The 18,252-nt window shown below is 44.2% G+C and overlaps 1 protein-coding gene across 1 annotated transcript in view; it reads right to left on the reverse strand.

Annotated features, from left to right (window-relative positions):
• The window catches only part of LOC126150145 (mediator of RNA polymerase II transcription subunit 6), a 41,004-nt gene extending 32,916 nt beyond the window's left edge, over window positions 1-8,088 (reverse strand). Inside the window, exon 1 of the mRNA XM_049915860.1 lies at window positions 7,685-8,088. The gene's annotated coding sequence lies outside the window, so the exon portion shown is untranslated. The remainder of the gene's footprint in view (window positions 1-7,684) is intronic.
• Window positions 8,089-18,252: the final 10,164 nt, after the last annotated feature.

The following is an 18,252-nucleotide window of genomic DNA, read 5'->3' on the forward strand; positions in this document are numbered from 1 at the left end:
TTGTTATCATCAATTTCAGCCCCTGCCTCAGCTGTGAGTAGCTGGTAACATTAGTGACTCTAACAGCCTTTACATTTATATATGACCAGAATTTCTTCAGGTTTTGTGAGAGATCTTTTGATAACATTCTGCTCTGGTGGTCGCTGAAGGCTTCACACATTGTCCTCTTGACAGTCAACCATCTTCATTTAGTATCTCTCTGTCTACACTCTTATGTTTTGTTTTACATCTATTGTGTAATAGTCTAGGGCCTATGTTTCTTGGGAAGTTTCTTTCGGTGACTGTATATGATAAAGGATCCTTCACATCATGAACCATAGTTCTTCTATATGCTCCTGTAGTGAGAAAATGTACTGAACACACAAATCTTCCTTTTACTTGCCCTTTGCACTTTGGTAATTATAGCCACAACAACTGTCTCATGGTCAGTGATACCAGTTTAAATGAATCATTCTCAAAGATGTCAGCCCTGTATGTTGTCATTCGATCTAATATATTTCCATTATGAGTACTGTTACCAACCATCTGTTCGAAACAGTTTTCAGAGAAGCATTTAAAAATGCTTCATAATATCTTGTCACGCTCCTCCTCCAATGATTAAAATATGACTGAGGAATTTGCACACTCACAAACTGATGTTTTCTCAGAAGTTTGTTGATAGAAAGATCCAATTATAAGTTTATGTCCACTCCTGATCTGGAGCCTTACCCTCACAATCTTACATGCGTCTTCAGTTCCATGATGATGTATTTGAGTTTCATGTCTACTATGACAAATATACAACTTCAGTTTCCAATTAGGTTATCCTTCCAATCTACATTTAAATTTTCCCCAAGAATCTCACTGTTGTCAATTTCAGGTTTTAACTTGCTTTCTGTATCTAATATGTGAGCTTCACTGTCTTTTTAGGAGTACTTAAAACTTTGGCACTTTTTTGCAAATACTTCTGCAGTTAATCACAAGGATTTTAATATATCTGTTGGTGATTTTTCTTTGGATGTTACACTGATTCTTCCAGGTCACTTACAGCTATCATTATCAGTACTATATGAAGAGTCGATTACTCTAAAAAAAAAAAAAAAACAACTTGCCTGCATCCTGTACCCAGTCAACTACCTGGGCAGTTGCCTACCTAACACATTTAGGTAGGACCACACAGTTCTCAACCCCACGGTTCAAGTCTAAGAAGCTGCAGGTGGCCAAGATCAGTTCTGGGGACAATGCTGCAGATTGTGAGCTTCGTTGAAACTCCATGAGCAAAGCTCGTATTCTCAAACTTCTCTGGCAGCTGCCAGAATGATCCAAGTATGACATCGGTGCCCAGATGACAAGCATCCTTTGTCACAATGAGCATCACAATCTGCAGTTGGTTGCATCCTATTACCTAAACGGTCACTGGAATGGCGCCTTTAACATGTTGAATGAGGCACACAGACATGCACACTAAGTGTGCATGGTGTTCTTTTCCATCCTTTGCTACCATATCCCAAAGGAGTGCCACTTTCACCACACAACTAAACTTCCAAGAATTAATATTATCTTATCATTTTGATGTTGTCTCCACTTCAACACAAGGACATTTATCAACTGGTGAAGTGAGTCTCATTGGTTCAGTTTCAGTGGAACACAGCACCTTGAACTTGTTGGGTAGGGTATTGAGTATAACGTACACAGTTGAGTCATTCCATGTCAAATCAACTAACCTATTTTACCTCGCCCTCTTAGATTTTGCTGAAAGTTGGTATACTTATAGTGCACACTGAGACTAAGAAAAATACCAAATTTCAATTTTTTATCTCAAACCATTCCTGAAATATAGCTATGTAAACTTTTCAAAAACCAGCCAAAAATGTGTGAACGGACTTTTTTTAAAAGTCTCCTTCTGGACTTTTTTTAAATTGTCCTAGGGGCTGCCCTAATTGAGCTAGAGAACTGGGAAACAAAACATAGCTTCTAATTAATAACCTATTTCAAAATACTAATTAATACTTTGATTTAATTTTAATTTTTTTTACAAAAAGTACATAATTGAAAATTTTCAAAATATTTCCATAACTACTTCATACTATTGTAAATCACATGGCAAAATATACACTCCTGGAAATGGAAAAAAGAACACATTGACACCGGTGTGTCAGACCCACCATACTTGCTCCGGACACTGCGAGAGGGCTGTACAAGCAATGATCACACGCACGGCACAGCGGACACACCAGGAACCGCGGTGTTGGCCGTCGAATGGCGCTAGCTGCGCAGCATTTGTGCACCGCCGCCGTCAGTGTCAGCCAGTTTGCCGTGGCATACGGAGCTCCATCGCAGTCTATAACACTGGTAGCATGCCGCGACAGCGTGGACGTGAACCGTATGTGCAGTTGACGGACTTTGAGCGAGAGCGTATAGTGGGCATGCGGGAGGCCGGGTGGACGTACCGCCGAATTGCTCAACACATGGGGAGTGAGGTCTCCACAGTACATCGATGTTGTCGCCAGTGGTCGGCAGAAGGTGCACGTGCCCGTCGACCTGGGACCGGACCGCAGCGATGCACGGATGCACGCCAAGACTGTAGGATCCTACGCAGTGCCGTAGGGGACCGCACCGCCACTTCCCAGCAAATTAGGGACACTGTTGCTCCTGGGGTATCGGCGAGGACCATTCGCAACCGTCTCCATGAAGCTGGGCTACGGTCCCGCACACCGTTAGGCCGTCTTCCGCTCACGCCCCAACATCGTGCAGCCCGCCTCCAGTGGTGTCGCGACAGGCGTGAATGGAGGGACGAATGGAGACGTGTCGTCTTCAGCGATGAGAGTCACTTCTGCCTTGGTGCCAATGATGGTCGTATGCATGTTTGGCGCCGTGCAGGTGAGCGCCACAATCAGGACTGCATACGACCGATGCACACAGGGCCAACACCCGGCATCATGGTGTGGGGAGCGATCTCCTACATTGGCCGTACACCACTGGTGATCGTCGAGGGGACACTGAATAGTGCACAGTACATCCAAACCGTCATCGAACCCATCGTTCTACCATTCCTAGACCGGCAAGGGAACTTGCTGTTCCAACAGGACAATGCACGTCCGCATGTATCCCGTGCCACCCAACGTGCTCTAGAAGGTGTAAGTCAACTACCCTGGCCAGCAAGATCTCCGGATCTGTCCCCCATTGAGCATGTTTGGGACTGGATGAAGCGTCGTCTCACGCGGTCTGCACGTCCAGCACGAACGCTGGTCCAACTGAGGCGCAGGTGGAAATGGCATGGCAAGCCGTTCCACAGGACTACATCCAGCATCTCTACGATCGTCTCCATGGGATAATAGCAGCCTGCATTGCTGCGAAAGGTGGATATACACTGTACTAGTGCCAACATTGTGCATGCTCTGTTGCCTGTGTCTATGTGCCTGTGGTTCTGTCAGTGTGATCATGTGATGTATCTGACCCCAGGAATGTGTCAATAAAGTTTCCCCTTCCCGGGACAATGAATTCACGGTGTTCTTATTTCAATTTCCAGGAGTGTAAATCTGGGATGATGATGGGTCCATTGTTAAAAAAAAATATTCCGGACTCTTATTTTTCACTAACGGCCCTAGTTTGACCAAATTGACCTTTAACAAACAGGAATTTCCTTAAAATATACTGAAAGGTAAGTAAAAAAAAGTATTAGAAATAGCAAAACATCACCTTATTAAACCAAAAATAATCAGCATTTTTATAATTAAGTTGATTGCTTATTGTAATTTCATACAACTTCACTAACAGTATATTAACCGATATAACAGAAACAAGAAATTGAGCAATAACTACAAACTGAAATCAAGTATGAATAAGTACAAGTATTTACATAATAGTTCTGGTCCATGATGTTTGAAATGGAACAATTAAACAAATTAAATACGTAAAGCTTGTTCTGGGCAACAGGTATCTGTACATAGCTAAATTTAACACAATAGGTACTAACAATAATTTTGAAACAACTTTCTATAAAATATAGATTAACACTAACCTGAGACAAAAATTAAGTTTTAAGTTAAAAGCAGTTTCCCAATAAATTGTCGTGGAACTTCATATATTACATTTTAACAAAGCTGACTTGGTTTGGTTTACATCACTTTCATTAAGAATGTATGTTCTCCCTGTTGGAGTAAATGGATTCACTTTTGTGAGAACATCCAAAACTGACACCCACAGGACATCTGCATGTGCAGGATAAGAGAATGACTTAGCTGGTCCACATGGATGAAGTAAAGTTATTTTCACTTCATCAAGTTCTTCGTTTTTTTTCTAAAATGTACCCAAGCCACCAGTTTCTGCCAAATACAGTGGTGACATAGCCTGATACATCTTGTAACTTCAGTTTGTCTGGTGATGTAGTTACTTCCCTCTCCCAACTCTGCATATCACCTAAGACTATTAATTTTGATGTAGTGTTGGGAATGAAAGTGTGAAATTGCTGTGTTCCTTTGATTGTCAATGCCTCTTCAAGTCGGCTTTTTAAGAATATTTCTGAAGCAGCGTAGTCTTCTTGAGTGGAATATGCAAAATCAACATTTGTGATATTATCTACTGCCCACTCAAACAGATCTCGTGCGGTTTGGATCTGAGTTTGGTATGGCCTTTGCAAACTTGCACGAGCTGCCAGTCTCTTTACTGAACCCCCTACTCCATCACAAGGCCCTTTCCCATGTGCTGTGGCTGAAAAGTGCCACTCATCTTTTATGTTGAAGTCTTCCTCATGAAGGCAAAGGTTCAGGAAGTTTTTCTTATTTTTATACTGAGTGGCAGAACCGTCAGAATAATAGTATATCTTTTTTGGAATCTTTTGAAATTTATTTGTTAGATATGAAATTATTTTGAAAGGTGTAAACCGCAGTTGTATTGTGCTCCAGGCAATCAGAAACAATGACAAAGCTCATATGCTCAATTTTGCCCTCCTGTTTGTAATATATAACAAAAGGATGAATGGTAATCTGTTGTCTTGTCCAGTGGAAACTCTGAGCTTCATCTTGTACAACTATACTATAATTTTCTGAAAAATCACATATGACAACAGATTCAGATTCCATAAGGTTTTCTCTTGTGGAGTTAAGGAATGTTCGTTGTTGCTTGGCAATGAAGTCATGCCGAATCAAAGTCGACATCTTACTACAAAATAAATCTATGAATTCTTCAGAAGTTTTCTGAACAATTTCCAGATTACATCGGTCAACTGACATCCACTGTCGGAACTGAACTTGTTCAATTGAGTTTTCATGAAAAAGAGTATTTTAAAATTTTATGTATGACAGTTTCTCCTGGGCAGTATTCACAGTTTCCCATGTTGCAATCAACTGATGATTTTTGCAATGCACTGCTTATAATTGTTTAAGCTGCTGTTTGTTACTGTATTTAGTTTGGCATTTTCTATCATTACTTTTATGTTTTGGTGAGTTGTGCACACACAGACAGTGTGTGTGCCACTCTGGCCAGCTAATACACAATGTTTTGGTCTCAACTCAGCAAATTTAAAGAAACCTATTTTTATGTTAGGAAAATTGTCTTTAAAATGTTTGTAAGCTTCTTTCAGGGTACACAAAATAAGCCTTTTTGATATTTTTGTTTTATTTCCCTGCTAACTTCATCATTTTCATAAAATGAATGTACAGTTTTGACAGTTTCTGTTGGTAAACACTTCCGTGGTTTTAGGTTTGGACCTTCCATGAATCCTCTCTCTTTCAAAATTTTTTTGGACTGCCGAAATTCTCAATTTAAAAAAAGTCCGTTCACACATTTCTGGCCAGTTTTTGAGAAGTTTACATGACCATATTTCAGGAATGGTTTGAGGTAAAAAATTGAAATTTGGTATTTTTCTTAGTTTCAGCACCCACAATAAGTATACCAACTTTCAGCAAAATCTAAGAGGGTGAGGTAAAATTTTTATTTAAAGTATGTTGATTTGACATGGAATGACTCAGTTCTCAGTACTCCCTGTCTCCCCTGCACAGGGCACCTAGACCTAACACCAACATGCTAATCACAGTCAGGTGGACATCTAGTAATAGATGTTGTTATTTCTACAGATGAGGCAGTATCCACTTACAGATCAGTACTTCTTTCACATTACTCCACAAGCCATAAAAGTAAGTTATTCAAACAGTGAAATACAAGTAGTATCTACTGTCAAGTTCTTAGAACTACAGACAGATCACGAGTTAACGGAAGCGTCCCATTTCATCCGTCTGCTTTGACCCGTGACGTAAGGGTGTTGTGTGTGAGGTCATTATGGCACAGAGTTTATGAGTTGGTTGTGTTTGTAGATGTCGTCTTGTTGTGTTTGTTGATGGTAAGTAATTTTTTTTTTTTTTTTTTTTTTTTTGTATATTTTACTCAAGTTGTAATGTTCTGTGTATTGAATGTGTTTTAATTTACATAGGGACGTTAGACATTTGAATTTTTGAGGTGTTTTGTTGTGGTTTTGTTTTTCGTAGTTGTAGGTATTGGTTTTTCCGTATCAATAGTTGTGGTTGACCTATAAGAGTCAAGGGAAGTGACAGATTCCAATTTTCGTAATTTTATATGTAGGTAGGTATTGGTGTTTTGGTATTGTCAGCTGTGGTCAAGGGAAATGCCCGATACCAATTTCTGTAGTTTTTGCTGTAGGCATTGGTGTTTTGGTATCGTCAGCTGCGGTTGACCTATGTTGGTCAAGGGAAGTGTCCGATTCCTATAGGTTTTGTAATAATTTTTTGTTTGTCATTTTGTGTGTTTTGGGATCATTGTGTGTGTGTGTGTGTTTTACTGTTATATTTAGCTTGTCCCCTCCCAAAAACACCCAGTTTCTACAAAGACGACGAATGGTTAACATTAATACAGGAAAGAGTCAGATACACGGATACGCATGTATTCAACAACCTATCAGACAACATTAAATGTCATGTAGGTAATGCACTGGAGATTCAGACTGAATTAAAAGACTGCCACTGTAATACAGTACTTTAATGTCATTGTTTTGCACTTAAATGTACATCCTTGACTTCTTTAACTTTTCAGACACCATTTTCTGTGAGATACATGGAATATGATTAATGCAATATAAAATATAATGTAAAAACAATTTCCCTATTGTGAAAAATATACAAGAATTGGGGTGGTGGTGGTGTATTAATTCTTTTCTCCAAAAGCTACCAGAAGGAAAGGTGACATTCATTACTCCACATTATGGCTGTGACTAGCACAAAAAGGGATGCACAACACTGCAACAAAAAATTCTGATCACTTAACTGGTGGTATAAAATGTCCGAAAGGCACCAAAGTACAGTTTCAAACCAGACTAAAAAAGGTTCTCCTTGACAACTCCTATTCCGCTGAAGAACTATTACTGTAATGTGTTGAAGGTGGTGGGTAAAAATTACTAACTCACATTTGTAAATTTCCCTTAACGACTGGATCCACATCATTACGATTTATCGTGCAAAATGATACATGAAACTAACTAATTACCTGAGTCTGTAAGAAGCTTCTTAGTATAGATTACGACAGATATACTGTACTGTACTACACGATATTGAACTTCGTTATGTGGGAAACAAAAATATTGGGAACAGTTGTACAAAATACATATCAGAGAGCTCCCTCTCAGCAGGCATTTAATCCAGTTTAAAGCAACAACAGTAACTTTTAATTGTGAAATATAGTTGCAAGACATAGTTACCTCGTGTCTTTGTTGTAAGTCAAAATTGACCTCGCAAATTATTTACAAAAGTACGAAGAAAGTCCTTTCTTTCTGTCGTATGTAACCACTGTATTAGAAGGTCACTGAGGAATCAAAACTAGTACCCGCCTTCATCTCAAAACGTCATCTCCCCCACACATAATCAACATTCGCAACTTCGCGTGTACTCTGTAGTGTTTATATTACTCCATCCGCTGTTGTATCAACAATCACATCACTGTATCTCGCTAGACTAGATTAAATCGTTATACTTTACGAGATATCGATAGTACTGGAAACTAATTTCAGCGATCGAAGCAGTTGAATATCGTATCTTGATCGTATCCTGCTCTTGTCCTTGGTCGAGATTATTTTTGATTTCACTACTCTATTCTGACACTTATTATCGCGATCTACTTCTACTTCATCCATCGGACATAAAAAAATCTGCATACTTGAACGATAGAGGTAAAGCGTAGACTCTAGTCGATACTGATTTTCCACCCCAAGCAAGGGTTCATCCAACTGTTGCATAATGCTCTTTCCCAAACATATTCGCATGCTATGGTGCCAGCTTAATAACAATGATACAAGTACAAATGCTTTATTCACCTTACATAATTTCTGAAGGCAATAGGTTCGTCAAAGTTAAGTGAAATACTAATAATAATAAAACTTAGGCAAACACCACCAAATATAGGAAAATGATATAGGATATACAAGGTGTTCCGAAACTATTCGTTCAAATTAATACAGGAGATGGGGAACATCAAAACAATTACGAGGTGCATTCAAGTTCTAAGGCCTCCGATTTTTTTTCTCCGGACTGGAAAGAGATATAAACATGCGCATTGTTTTAAAATGAGGCCGCATTCATTGTCAATACGTCCCAGAGATGAGAGCACCATACGGCAGATGGAATTTTACCGCCAGCGGCGAGAATGAGAACTGTTTTAAATACTTAAAATTGCGACGTTTTCCTTACTTGAACAGCGTACAATCATTTGTTTTCTGAATTTGCGTGGTGTGAAACCAATTGAAATTCATCGACAGTTGAAGGAGGCGTGGTGATGGAGTTATGGATGTGTCGAAAGTGCGTTCGTGGGTGCGACAGTTTAATGAAGGCAGAACATCGTGTGACAACAAACCGAAACAACCTCGGGCTTGCACAAGCCGGTCTGACGACATGATCGAGAAAGTGGAGAGAATTGTTTTGGGGGATCGCCGAATGACTGTTGAACAGATCGCTTCCAGAGTTGGCATTTCTGTGCACACAATCCTGCATGACGACCTGAAAATGCGAAAAGTGTCATCCAGGTGGGTGCCACGAATGCTGACGGACGACCACATGGCTGCCCGTGTGGCATGTTGCCAAGCAATGTTGACGAGCAACAACAGCATGAATGGGACTTTCTTTTCGTCGGTTGTGACAATGGATGAGACGTGGATGCCATTTTTCAATCCAGAAACAAAGCTCCAGTCAGCTCAATGGAAGCACACAGATTCACCCCCACCAAAAAAATTTCAGGTAACCGCCAGTGCTGAAAAAATGATGGTGTCCATGTTCTGGCCTGGCTCCTAGTGACTTTTGGCTTTTTCCAACAATTAAAGACACTCTCTGTGGCCGCACATTCACCAGCCGTGCTGCTATTGCCTCAGCGATTTTCCGGTGGTCAAAACAGACTCCTAAAGAAGCCTTCGCCGCTTCCATGGAATCATGGCGTCAGCGTTGTGAAAAATGTGTACGTCTGCAGGGCGATTACGTCGAGAAGTAACGTCAGTTTCATCGATTTCGAGTGAGTAGTTGATTAGAAAAAAAATCGGAGGCCTTAGAATTTGAATGCACCTCGTATTTTGATAAGGAACATGTCGTCTCTGAATGCTACATTAGTGTGCTGCTGTGTTGATATCTATGTCAGGGAATATGTGCGAATGGTTGGCTCTGAGATCTGCTTGGAAACACATCGATTGTTAACACGTGTTGAACACGACTTGAAATGCTCGAACAGTTTACGTCGGGAAATCTCGAGTTCTGTTCGATCTTTTGATCAGCCTACGGTCTATTGACTTTTGTAGGTACCATCGCGACGACCTGTGTTAGCATTTTATTTATTTATTTATTTATTATCATCCCAATGATCACATTTGTGATATAGGATTTGTCACGGTACATTTTAACAACTATATAACATCTTTACAAAATTTGTATCTGTGCTGAATTCATATTGTAGCGACGCTCCTGCGCGCTAATTCAAGCTCGCCGGCGTGTGTGTGTGTGGTGTGTGCGCGTGTGTCAGTCCAGTGCTGTGCGGTCGTAATTACTGTACACGACGTCAGTGTAGTTCCGCGCCCAACCTCTAGGGGCGCTGTGTTTTCTAGCTTTTATATACGTTCTGTTTCTTATTATTATTCCTTGTTTTTTGAGTTAATAAGTAGTTCCGTGCCCCTGGCTTGTGTGGACGAATACTCTTTTTTCTCCTTACTACGGAAGTTTTCTGAGGATTAAGGATCCTTCTGTATAGGCCGGAAGTAAATTTCGTAACTCCGATCAGTCCATGCACGCCGGGCGTCGTCAGATACGGGATCGCAATAAAGTTATTGTTGCTGAAGTGAAGGTCTTTATTCTTCTGAATCACGTTAAGCAAAGGTCGGACAGCCACCAGTTTAGCTGAACACGACAAGTGGTGACCCCGACGTGATTCAAGTAGAGACCGATGTGATTAAGAAGAAGCAGCCGTGAGCTACGTAAGTACATCTACATCTACATCTACATCCATACTCCGCAAGCCACCTGCACATAATGACCGAACAGCAGGCCGTCTCCAGGATTGCAGTCCATTTGCCGCCGTTCTGGCCCGACAACCCGGTACTCTGGTTCGCGCAGGCAGAGGCAAGTTTTAGCTGTGCTGGAATAACGGTCGAAGCAACTAAATTTGCGCTGATTGTGAGCCAACTCGACCAACGTTATGCAGCCGAGGTGCAGGACATAATCATAGCACCGCCCGAGGCTGGAGCTTATGCCAGGCTAAAATCAGAGTTTATTCGACGGGTGGCCGCGTCACAAGAGGACCGGATACGTCAGGTTCTGACACAGGAAGAAATTGGCGACAGGAAGCCTTCTCAATACCTGCGACATCTACGCAGCAAAGTTGACACCGTTACTGTGCCAGACAGTCTGCTCAGAACGCTGTGGAGCAGTAGGTTGCCGCCGCAAATAAAAGCCATAATCGCCTCACAAACGGACATGTCGCTGGATGACGTGGCGCAGCTAGCAGACCGAATTCAGGACGCGATAACACCTGCTCAGGTTAACGCAGTCGCGGCGTTGGACAACAGTACAAACAGTACCGCGTCTGTAGCACGGGCCGACCATGATTCACTCGCGGCCATGGTTGAGCTTTTGCTCGCCCAGGTCAGTGCGCTGCTGGCTTGTGACGACGACAATAATAGAAGAAGCCGATACAGACGGCGGCGTTCGAGAAGCAGATCTTCCGGCGGTACTACCACCGGCGAGGTACCGTTGTGCTGGTACCACTGACGATTCGGCGATCAGGTAAGGAAGTGCACATCGCCATGCTCGCACCCAAACGCCACCGGCGGTCGACAATAGGCGCAACTGACGGCCAGTTGTCCTCCAAGCGCCTGTCCGTTACCGATAGGAGTTCCGGCGTAAGGTTTTTAATTGACACTGGGTCGGACTTGAGTATCATACCACGAACAGCCATACATCGTTGCCGGCCGCCAACTGCCTTCCGTCTGACAACTGCCAACAATTCTTCCATCGCAACGTATGGCACACAGAGGATGGAGCTTAATCTCGGCCTACGTCGCGCGTACGAGTGGAATTTTACAGTGGCTGACGTCACGGAGCTGATCGTCGGGGCTGACCTCCTGGCGCACTACCACCTGCTGCCGGACGTCGTGAACGCACGCTTGGTAGACAGTTCACTGGCTTTGCAGTCACGGGTTTCCGTGGCAACACCGCAACGCACAGTGCCAAGTTGGTCCATGCTACGGAGGGTGAGTACACTGAATTAGTGCTTAACTATCCGAACTTGACCAGGCCGCCCGGCGCTCCCAGGTTCATACCACATGACACGGTGCATCACATTTAAACGACTGATGGTCCCCCAGTAGCAAGCCGACCTAGGCATCTCGTTCCGGACCGATTGAAGATAGCGAAGGCAGAATTTGACGCCATGATTCGCAAGGGCACAATGCGGCCATCTAAGAGCCCGTGATCCTCCGCATTACATCTTGTTGCGAAGAAGGGTGGAGCTTGGCGCCCATGCGGTGACTGCCGTGCGCTTAACGCGCGAACAGTGCCGGACAGATATCCCGTTCCGTTACTGAGGGATTATAATCACGCTTTGCATGGTGCCACGGTGTTCACAGTTCTGGACTGCGCTAAAGCGTATACACAGATTCCGGTGGCCAATGACGAAATTTCAAAGACTGCAATAATAACGCCTTTCGGATTACTTGAAAGCAAATTTATGACTTTCGATTTACGCAATGCCGCTCAGACCTGGCAAAGGTTTATAGACTCGGTTCTCCAGGTGCTGCTGTTCTGTTTCGCCTACCTGGACGATGTGTTAGTGTTCTCTGCTGACCATGAACAACACCGACAACATCTCCGAGAGATTTTCGAGCGATTGGAGCGTTACGGTGTCGTCTTGAACGTGGACAAGTGTGTTTTTGGGCAGTCAGAGGTGACATTTCTTGGCCATAAGATTTCTGTCCGAGAAGGTGGACGCTATCTTGCAGCTACCCCGACCAACTACGACCAAATAATTACGTCGTTTTTTGGGGATGCTCAATTTTTATCGACGACACCTTCCCCACGCTGCGGAACTGCAGGAACCTTTGAAGGCGGCATTATCAGGCCCCAAAGTAAATAGCAAGTCTCTGATACAGTGGACAGAGGACATGTGTTCTGCGTTCAAGGCAACAAAAAAGAGAATGGCCGACGCGGCGCTTCTCGCACACCCACGGCTCGACGCGCCATTAGCAATTGTCGTAGACGTGAGCCAGACGGCGATCGGAGGCGCGTTACAAGAATGGTCCGACAACGCATGGCAGCCACTGGCGTATTATTCCCACAAGCTTTCGCCTGCACAGAGAAAACGGAGCACATATGACCGTGAGCTCCTGGCGGTATACCAAGCAGTGAAATACACTCCTGGAAATTGAAATAAGAACACCGTGAACTCATTGTCCCAGGAAGGGGAAACTTTATTGACACATTCCTGGGGTCAGATACATCACATGATCACACTGACAGAACCACAGGCACATAGACACAGGCAACAGAGCATGCACAATGTCGGCACTAGTACAGTGTATATCCACCTTTCGCAGCAATGCAAGCTGCTACTCTCCCATGGAGACGATCGTAGAGATGCTGGATGTAGTCCTGTGGAACAGCTTGCCATGCCATTTCCACCTGGCGCCTCAGTTGGACCAGCGTTCGTGCTGGACGTGCAGACCGCGTGAGACGACGCTTCATCCAGTCCCAAACATGCTCAATGGGGGACAGATCCGGAGATCTTGCTGGCCAGGGTAGTTGACTTACACCTTCTAGAGCATGTTGGGTGGCACGGGATACATGCGGACGTGCATTGTCCTGTTGGAACAGCAAGTTCCCTTGCCGGTCTAGGAATGGTAGAACGATGGGTTCGATGACGGTTTGGATGTACCGTGCACTATTCAGTGTCCCCTCGACGATCACCAGTGGTGTACGGCCAGTGTAGGAGATCGCTCCCCACACCATGATGCCGGGTGTTGGCCCTGTGTGCCTCGGTCGTATGCAGTCCTGATTGTGGCGCTCACCTGCACGGCGCCAAACACGCATACGACCATCATTGGCACCAAAGCAGAAGTGACTCTCATCGCTGAAGACGACACGTCTCCATTCGTCCCTCCATTCACGCCTGTCGCGACACCACTGGAGGCGGGCTGCACGATGTTGGGGCGTGAGCGGAAGACGGCCTAACGGTGTGCGGGACCGTAGCCCAGCTTCATGGAGACGGTCGCGAATGGTCCTCGCCGATACCCCAGGAGCAACAGTGTCCCTAATTTGCTGGGAAGTGGCGGTGCGGTCCCCTACGGCACTGCGTAGGATCCTACGGTCTTGGCGTGCATCCGTGCATCGCTGCGGTCCGGTCCCAGGTCGACGAGCACGTGCACCTTCCGCCGACCACTGGCGACAACATCGATGTACTGTGGAGACCTCACGCCCCACGTGTTGAGCAAGTCGGCGGTACGTCCACCCGGTCTCCCGCATGCCCACTATATGCCCTCGCTCAAAGTCCGTCAACTGCACATACGGTTCACGTCCACGCTGTCGCGGCATGCTACCAGTGTTAAAGACTGCGATGGAGCTCCGTATGCCACGGCAAACTGGCTGACACTGACGGCGGCGGTGCACAAATGCTTTCAGCTAGCGCCATTCGACGGCCAACACCGCGGTTCCTGGTGTGTCCGCTGTGCCGTGCGTGTGATCATTGCTTGTACAGCCCTCTCGCAGCGTCCGGAGCAAGTATGGTGGGTCTGACACACCGGTGTCAATGTGTTCTTTTTTCCATTTCCAGGAGTGTATTTCCGCCCCCAAGTGGAAGCGCGAACTTTCACGATATATACAGACCACAAGCCACTCACGTTCGCCTTCCGTCGGTATAGTGTCAACTGCTCCCCCCGTCAATTTCATCACCTTGAGTTCGTGGCCCAGTTTACTACCGACATTAGACATATTTCTGGGATCGACAACATTGTTGCGGATTGCCTTTCACGGATCAGCAGTGTTTCCAGTACCATAGACTTTCCTGCACTGGCACAGGCACAGAGACATGACGAAGAACTCCTTGCCTATGTTAACGATACGGCTTCCGCATTGCAACTGAAACTCGTTGATGTTCCAGGGGAAGATACACAGCTATGCTGCGACGTTTCTCGCGGCCGGCCTCGTCCCTTTGTGACGCCGGCTTTTAGAAGACAAGCCTTTGATACAGTACATGGATTGTGCCATCCAGGGGTACGCCCGGCATTCCGCCTAGTATCGCAACGTTTCGTGTGGCCGGGCATGCAAAAAGACTGCCGCGAGTGGGTCCCATCTTGTCTTCAGTGCCAATGCTGCAAGATTAACCGCCATGTACACGAACCGATCGGCGATTTTCCTGATACCACCGCCCGCTTTGCCCACGTTCATTTGGATGTAGTCGGACCACTTAAACCTTCGAACGGACAAAGATATCTGTTTACAATGATCGACCGTTTTACACGTTGGCCGGAGGCAGTGCCGGTGGATAATATCACAGCAGACACATTAGCTTCCGCTTTTGCAATGACTTGGTTGGCAAGATTTGGGTGCCCACTACATATTACCACTGACCGCAGACGGCAATTTGAATCAGACCTGTTCTCACAGCTAGCCAAGTTCTATGGTTACACACACCATTAGACCACAAGTTATCACCCAGCAAGAAACGGAATGATCGAACGGTGGCACCGTTGTTTGAAGGCCGCGCTGATGTGCCACAAAGAAACCTGGACAACCGCACTAGACTTACGGACTACTTTCAAATCAGACCTTGGGTCGTCAGCGGCAGAACTGGTTTATGGAGAAACACTGCGCCTTCCTGGTGACTTTGTAGACGCCGATGCCACAGAGACAGTTGCTACTGGCCAGCCGGATTTCTTTCGACGATTGAGGGACCATGTATCAAAGATTCGCCCTCCGAAAGCGAAGCCGGCCACTTTCGTGCACCAGGACCTGGAACAATGTCGTCACGTCATGCTCTGCACTGAGGGCGTTAAACCGCCTCTACAAGCTCCTTATTCTGGTCCATATGAAGTGCTACGGCGCAGTGCCCACACCACGGATATCCTAGTGAACGGCAAAACCACGACTGTTGCGTTGAATCGGGTTAAACCTGTGTATGTTTTTCCTGACACCCCACTAGCGGCACCTCGTCGTAGGCATCCACCTACCGCTGTTCCAGACACTGACGCCACATCTCCGGCGCCGGCTCTTCAACATCCGCCGCCCAACGCAGCACACCATTCGCCTCCTGACGCTGTTCCTCCTCCTCCGACGAGGACGACCCGTTCTGGACGTCGGGTGCACTTTCCGACGCGGTATCTCGACGCCGACGTTCCGCTTCCGCCCGGGGGGCTGATGTAGCGACGCTCCGGCGCGCTAATTCAAGCTCGCCGGTATGTGTGTTTGTGTGTGTGTGTGAGTGTGTGGTGTGTGCGCGTGTGTCAGTGCAGTGCTGTGCGGTCGTAATTACTGTACACGACGTCAGTGTAGTTCCGCGCCCAACCTCTAGGAGAGCTGTGTTTTCTAGCTTTTATATACGTTCTATTTCTTATTATTATTCCTTGTTTTTTGAGTTAATAAGTAGTTCCGTGCCCTTGCCTCGTGTGGACGATTACTGTTTTTTCTCCTTACTACGGAAGTTTTCCGAGGATTAAGGATCCTTCTGTATAGGCCGGAAGCAAATTTCGTAACTCCGATCAGACCATGCAGGCCGGGCGTCGTCAGATACGCGCTCGCAATAAAGTTATTGTTGCTGAAGTGAAGGTCTTTATTCTTCTGAATCACGTTAAGCAAAGGTCGGACAGCCACCAGTTTAGCTGAACCCGACAAGTGGTGACCCCGACGTGATTCAAGCAGATACCGACGTGATTATGTTTAATACAATATAAACTAATAAGTGTTTTTATAACATAATTTCTTATGCACTGATGTAATTTCATTTGTCACAATAACAAAAATATATATTGTTATACAGTTGCGCAGAGATATTCACTTATGAAGTAATAACATTTGTCAAGCATGTGGTTCTTTATAACAGTTTTAAATTTATCCTCTTTACCAGCTCTTTGATATGTTTTGGTAGTGCATTAAAAAGTTTCATGCCTTGATTACATACATGTTTCTGGCTTCGGGTTCTTGTTACAGCTTGTATGTGGAGATCTTTACATTGCCGTGTATCGTAATTATGGAAGTCTGTATTGGTTTTCATTTTGTTCTGATTTCTTTTGATCACCAACAGACATTTCAGAATGTATAATGACGGAATTGTTAAAAGTTTCAATGCTTTAAAAAGGGGCCTACAATGTGTTTGAGGCGGGTTGTGGGTCATTATCCGAATAACACGTTTTTGTAATTTGAAAATCTCATTTTGACGACAATTTGTTTTCCCCCAGAATACTATCGCATAGGATGCAATGGACTGAAAATAGCCAAAATATACTAATCTGGTACAGTCATTACCACAAACTCTTGAAATTATTCTAAGCACAAAACATGCTGAATTTAGTTTTAGTGCTAAGCTCACCACATGGTCCTTCCAATTAATCTTCTCATCAATGTGCATACCCAGAAATTTTGCTCACTGTACTCTTTCAAGTTGTTTGCCCTCCATGGTGGGATTTAGGTCGTCCTGTTCACTTATTTTTCCATATTGCACATAATTAGTTTTTTTTTTTGCATTCAGTGTTAGCTTGTTAGCACTAAACCATTTTTGTATATCTTGTAGGACATGGTCCACAGTACTGTGCAATGACTGCTTCATATCACTAACTATTAAACTAGTATCATCAGCAAATAACATGATTCTAGCTTTTCTCTCTGACACCTGAATATCATTAATGTAAATGAGGAACAGCAAGGGGCCTAATACACTTCCTTTGGTGCACTATTGATTTTACTATTAGAAATAATTGTGGAACACGGTCTCAAATATCTTCTAGGGTGCAAATCATGCGTAACAATGCCAACTAATAAATAAATAAATGATCGAAATCATGATTTTATCTGATTCTCAAGTTGTAGTTCGTCCTGTGATTTAGTGATGCTTGATTATACTAGCCTGAAGACGGGTCTTGCCCCTGTACCTCATTCTCGCGACAAAAATTTGTCGTTTTATTACGATCTGTTTCGTTTGTTCGACATTCAATTCTTAACTACTTGCCTTGTTTATTTTATGTGAATGTTGTGGTCTTGTTTTCAAACTGATTACAATCTGGTAACGTTTTTATCCATTATTCTACTATCTGAACAGGAACGGAATTGCTCATTTGCAACATACTTCGTAGGTCATTACGTCATAAACAAATAAATTATTGTACTGGGTTCAGTCAAGTATTATTTTTTGGGGGATAACATATTCGTCTTTGTTACCTTAACTTAAAAATCACCTTAAATGATTCTATGTGGATTGGAACTTTAATAGTGGCAACTATTTATTTACAAATCTTACAAAATAGATACATATTTCAGAGTTTTACTGACCTTCAAAGTAGTCACCAGCACTGCGTATAACTCGTTGCCAGCGATGTGGATGTCGTGGGATACTCTTAGCAGTGCCAGGTTTGTTGACATTTCGAGCGCCGCGGTCTATAGCCCGACGATTTTTTAGCAGTTCTGAAGCGAATGCCGTGAAGTGTTTCCTTCAGCTAAGAAATCGAGTTGAACTCACCAGGGATTAAGTCAAGGGAATGCAGTAGGTGGTATAGCACTTAGCAGCCTCATAACTTAAACAAATCAGTAACAGCTTGCA

Source organism: Schistocerca cancellata, chromosome 1, assembly GCF_023864275.1.
Source record: "Schistocerca cancellata isolate TAMUIC-IGC-003103 chromosome 1, iqSchCanc2.1, whole genome shotgun sequence".
Taxonomy (NCBI): domain Eukaryota; kingdom Metazoa; phylum Arthropoda; class Insecta; order Orthoptera; family Acrididae; genus Schistocerca; species Schistocerca cancellata.